We start from the raw sequence: 5,819 nt of genomic DNA, 5'->3' as shown, positions 1-5,819 counted from the left end.
CAATGGGGCCTGTTGTAGGGAGTGGGGAGGGGGGAGGGATAGCATTAGGAGAAATACCTAATGTAAATGACCAGTTAATGGGTGCAGCACACCAACACGGCACATGTATACATATGTAACAAACCTGCATGTTGTACGCATGTACCCTAGAACTTAATGTATAGTGAAAAAAATTAGAAATAAATAAATAAATATGAAAAAAGTATTACCCATTTAACTAAGTTTAAGCCCTTGTTTGCTAAACTTACATACATGGAAAACTTTATTAATACCCCTATTAACAGTCTGAAAACAGTTGGGAAACACCAAATTTATTCATTAAACTAATAACAACTACTGTGTACCTGCTGATACAAATATAAATACGATATCTTCCTATTCAAACACTTACTATAGGCTGGATGCGGTGGCTCACACCTATATTCCCAGCACTTTGGGAGGCCAAGGCAGGGGGAATCACTTGTGGTCAGGAGTTCGAGACCAGCCTGGCCAACATAGCGAAACTCCATCTCTACTAAAAACACAAAAATTAGCTGGGTGTGGTGGCGCATGTCTATAATCCCAGCTACTCGGGAAGCCGAAGCAGGAGAATTGCTTGAACCCAGGAGGCAGAGGTTGCAGTGAGCCCAGATCATGCCTCTATACTCCAGCTTGGGTGACAGAGCGAGACTCTGTCTCAGAAAACAAAACAAAACAAAAAATCCACACAAAAAAAAGACTTGCTATGTACAAGAGGAGCAAGAAGTAAATAAATGGAGATATAATATAATATAATATAATATAATATAATATAATATAATAATGCACTATGGATGAAATTTTAGAAAGTGACTAACTCTGCCCAGAGATAAATCAGGAGACTTCAAGGAGGAGAGGTCATTTGGCATTGGGTCATGAAGGATGAGCAGGAGTTCAACCAGCCATCCACCAGGTGGGCATTCCAGGAAGAGGGAACGGCCTGGGCAAGAGCACAGTACGTTAGGAAATGGTAAGAGTCCAGTGTGGATGCAGAACAAGAGTCTGGGGAGAGGTCGGGTATCAACTCAAGGCCTGAGGCCAAGAGGTGAAGGACCTACAGGAATCTGGGCTTTCATGAACCTGGGCTTTCAAGAATCCTGGGTGAGGTCACTAAATATTCCACATATGGGAGATGTGATTGGACTTGTGTGTTGGAAAAATTAATCAAGCCTAGAGTGGAAGCTGGATTGTAGGTGGGGTGAGCCCTGGAAGCCACTGCCAAGGTCTAGGTCTGAAATGGTAACACCGTTTAAGGGATTGGTAATGAAGGAGGCCAGGATACACTAGGGGCCTATTTAAGATGTAATATTAGCTGGGAGTGGAGGTTCACGTCTGTAATCCCAGTACTTTGGGAGGCTGAGGTGGGCAGATCACTTGAGATCAGGAGTTCAAGACCAGCCTGGCCAACATGGTGAAACCCCATCTCTACTAAAAATACAAAAACGAGCTGGACGTGGTGGCATGCACCTGTAATCCAAGCTACTTGGGAGGCTGAGGCAGGAGAATCAAACCCAGGAGGCGGAAGTTGCAGTGAGCGGAGATCACACCACTGTACTCCAGCCTGGGTGACAGAGCAAGACTGTGTCTCAAAAACAAACAAACAAACATGTACAATCAGTACCACTCAGTGACTGATCTTAAATGAGGTTTCTAACTGAGCAACAAGTGCATGGTGGCACCATTAGCAGAAGAGGATGAAGAAGGCTCGGGCACTCTGGGGCCCAGTGACCAGTGTCCCTTGGTTTCTTGGAGCATGCCGGAGGAGATCCCTGGATGCTGAGGCCCACGAGGGCAAGTCCCCTTCCTTTCTCATCTTCATAGACCTTATAGAATAGCCAGGTCAGAACACTGCACAGTCACCAGGTGGTGTTTGCTTAACAAGTAAGGAAGACACAAGGTCCTAATTTGCTAAGTGAGCAGAACAGATGGACCAGGATGAAATGGCTGGAATAAAATTCAAACTCCAGCTTGGGCCAACAAGGCCTGGCATGATCAGGACTCTGGCTGCCTGAACAACTTGTCTTTTCTTGCTTTCTCCCTCACTCTAGCCACACGAGTTCCTTGCTGTTTTTCAAACCCCAGATTCACTCCCTCTTCAGGGCCTGTGAAGTCACTATTGCCTCTGCCAGGTGCACCTTTCCCTTACATTTTCAAATCACTACATTCAGTTCCTCAGAGAAGCCTTTTCTGATTGCTCTAGAATCGCTTCCCATGGCCACCATAACTCCTTCTTCTGATTCTGTTCTATTTTTTTTGTGGTACTAAACATTCCTCAAATTATATTATATGTTTATCATTGTATTGTGTCTCTCCCGCTAGTTTATGAGCCCATGAGGCAAGGGCCTCTTGCTCTTATACTCTGCTGTTTCCAGGGCTGGAACAGGGCCCGGCACACAGAAAGAGCTCGGGAAAAAATGTTTACCAACAAGCAAGTAGGCAGATTGATCACCGTAGCCTCCAAGATTCCTTCCAAGAGTCTTTTCTTTCTTTCTTTTTTTTTTTTTTCTTTAATGTTTCCCACTGTGCCTGATACCTGGACGGTCTTCATGTATTTGTAAAGTTGACTGGAGGATAAATTATGAGTACTAAAAATTTCAAAAAAAAAAACAGTCAGTGAGTTTGCTTTAGCCCCCTGCATAGCAGTGGCTGTTCCTTTTAAATCCCAAATAGCACCTTTCCACTTGACTTTGATGAAATGCCTTAAGAATTTATCAAAGAGAGCCTGGTTGAGCTGCCTAGAATTTCCTGCCCATGTAAACCAGCCTGGGAGCTCCTGGGAGAGGCCAAAGAAATCGGGGAGGGAAGGAGGGGCATGGTTATCAGTTCAGGTCTCAAATAGCTGGAACCTGGTGTTTGTCTTAAAATTTATCTTTGTCAACATGACTGCCGTCCTTCTCCGACTCTCATTACCATTTTCATGATCTCTGCTGCTTTACATAAGCCCTTGACCTTTTCTGATCTGTCTCAGTCTATAAATCTAACCCAAGTATTTTAAACTGGCTTATCACTCCACCTGATTCCCAACTTTATCGAACTTTAGCAGGAAATTGGCAGCAATTCCTTGTTCAATTTCTCTGTAAAACAGATCTTTTTGGAGTGAAGGCACCAAGAGATCATGATGTAGACTTTGGAGTCAGCCAGACTTGAGTGGAAATCTGGCTCCACTACTTTCCAATTGTGTGATTTTGGCCAAATAAAATGCTCTCTCTGATTCCAGTTCTGGTCAGAATGTAATTTTAAAAATCATAATTCTCATACAATTACGCAGTGAACACCTGTAAAAGACTTATTTAATTCGCAAAGGAAGAAATCTGTAGGGTGGTAAAGCTTGTTCAAAGATATCTATCCAAAAATATTTAGAAACACATTTAGTCTGTCAGGAAAGGAGTGCTGCCATAAACCTGTTAAGTGAGATTTAAAACTGGTGAATGTCATAGAGGGCAACAAAACTGTAATTGTTGGTGCTATGTTTCCAAGTGGACATAAATAATGTGTATCTCCATTGAACAAAATTATATGTATCTTACAAATGTTTCTCTGGCTAAAATAGAAGTTTGCATTGTCTACGCCCTAATTAATAATAAATAGTAAATAGTTAATTGAATGAAGATATTTTTCTAGAAAATTAGAAAATCCTTGGGAGTATCTCTTAAACAATGCTCCAATATGATATTAAAGGACATGCAATATTCTTTGCCATGTTCCTGCTTTTGAATAATTTTTTAAACAGTTTTCTTATGTTAATTGAGGGGCTATACTGTCAGACATATTGCATAATATAGAAGAGATAGCATTTTGAGCCTCATACAAGGCCCTTCTTTCTTGGTCAAATAGACTGATTGTTTACCAAGCTATTGCTACTCATTAATTCCCTATTAGGTATCAATAGCACAATGTGGCAGAAGGGTGTCCTTTGAGCCTTCAAGATTCTGAAGACATCAACCTCTTCCCTTTGTTGACCCAGCCTTAGGGGTTGGTAGCTGCTTCCTGCCATTACTGTCTCTGAGTTACTTCAATGTTTTCTTTTAGCTTTATCCTCCCTTCAACACCTGTTTAATGAATTTACATGTTACATTCTCTTTTAAAATAATGAGTATGGTTTCTGTTTTTGATTTACCTTGACTACCACATGTGGAGAAGGAGCATATATTTCCTTGACTTCCTGATGATAAGAAAATTTTCTATCGGAAATATGATATGAGTTTTAAAGTTACATTTATTATTACATTCAGAACTGTTATTTTACTACTTCTGGGAAGTATTTTTTTTTCCTACAAACAACAAACTCTCAAAGCACTTTGCATGCATCATCTCATTTAACACTCAAAGCAATCCGATGAGCTATTGATTACTCTCATCCTTACTTTAAAGATAAAGAAACTTAAGTCCAGAGAGGCAAAATAGCTCCCCTAAAATCCCACTAGCAAGTGGTGGGGCTGAGATTCAAACCCAGGCTGCCTGAATCCACTCTTCTTCGCTGTCCTTCATAAATTGTGATGTATGAGTCATGGGTTCAATTTGCATTGTGACATTGTTTGTATGAAGGGCAGTCTTTTCAACAAGAAAAAAATAAAGCAAAGAAAACCTGTGAGAGTTAAGAGTATTCAACAAGAATTAGTGGGGAGAAGATCCATTGTCCTTACGTGCTGTGATTGTTCAGGACCATGGACAGTAACCACGGTGTTTCTCACACAACCACCTGCCCATATGGCAATGCAAAATACATTTTTTACCCCTCTAGCTGCCCTGTATCGCTCTGCAGATTGTGCCTTGTAAAAGAATATTTGGCTAAGGGGGTGAGGGTGGGCTCTGATGGCCAAGTTGTGCAACCTGGTGTGGGACTTCCCTGGGGAAGGGGCACTTTCTATAAGTTTTCTCTTAGCCCAGTGGGCTATAAGTGATCCTGTTACCGTAGGTCATGGTCAAAAAGTTGGAAAACAATTTCAGAGTTCGATAACTGTGAACCAGACATGGCAGAACTGAGATTCACATAGGCCAAGTTTTGGTGAGAAGAGGAGAAAGGGATAATATTTGGGAATTTGGAAAGGAAATTTGAGAGAGATCTTTGAGAAGCATGAGGGTGTTAGGTACTTGAGGAGAGAGAAGGTTAAAGAAGAACTTAAGTGAAGAGGGTGCTTAGTGGGAGCAAATTTCCCATACCTGATGATTTTGCCCAAGGCTTGCCCCAACCTTAGCTCTGAGACAGTAAAGACAAGGATTTACAACGTAAGACCTGCATTAAATTCCTGGCTCCACAATTGCTAGTCTTTGAACTTGAAGGCAGAGTTTGCATTTAATTTGTCTTTGTGTCCTTAGCTCTGAACACATGGTACAAGATTACTGTATAATGAACATATTTTCTACGGATTCTAAGCAATCTTGTACTAGTCCTTTCAGAAATGTCTGAGACTGTTTTCTTCTCTGCAAAACAGTCTCCTGTTTTCTACACAGGATGACCATCAATATCATCTGGGGAATTAGCTCAAGTGGTAGAGCGCTCGCTTAGCATGCGAGAGGTAGTGGGATCAATACCCACATTCTCCAAACTTTACCATTTGGACCTTGGATCTCTAAACAAGATCATAGTCATGGGACTAGGTTTATTTTGAAGATCAAATGAAATAATCAAGGTGACGAACCTTGTGAAATGCTAAGTGCTACATAGCAGTTGTTTGTAGTATCGATGTTACAGTGTAAATTAGCTGGTCCCTATTTTTATTTATGGAGGGCAGACTATATTGTGGAATCCTAGGGAAGTGTTTTGGGAAATAGGAGTAGATTTAAAGGCTGCCACTACAAGT

The 5,819-nt window shown here is 41.3% G+C and overlaps 1 non-coding gene across 1 annotated transcript; it reads left to right on the top strand.

The window, feature by feature from the left end:
- Nucleotides 1-5,489: 5,489 nt before the first annotated feature.
- Nucleotides 5,490-5,562, top strand: TRNAA-AGC. Its single transcript has one exon. It is a non-coding gene; the product is annotated as a tRNA-Ala (tRNA).
- Nucleotides 5,563-5,819: the final 257 nt, after the last annotated feature.

This window comes from Piliocolobus tephrosceles, chromosome 6 (assembly GCF_002776525.5).
Source record: "Piliocolobus tephrosceles isolate RC106 chromosome 6, ASM277652v3, whole genome shotgun sequence".
NCBI lineage: Eukaryota > Metazoa > Chordata > Mammalia > Primates > Cercopithecidae > Piliocolobus > Piliocolobus tephrosceles.
This window is presented reverse-complemented; position numbering and strand designations above follow the sequence as displayed.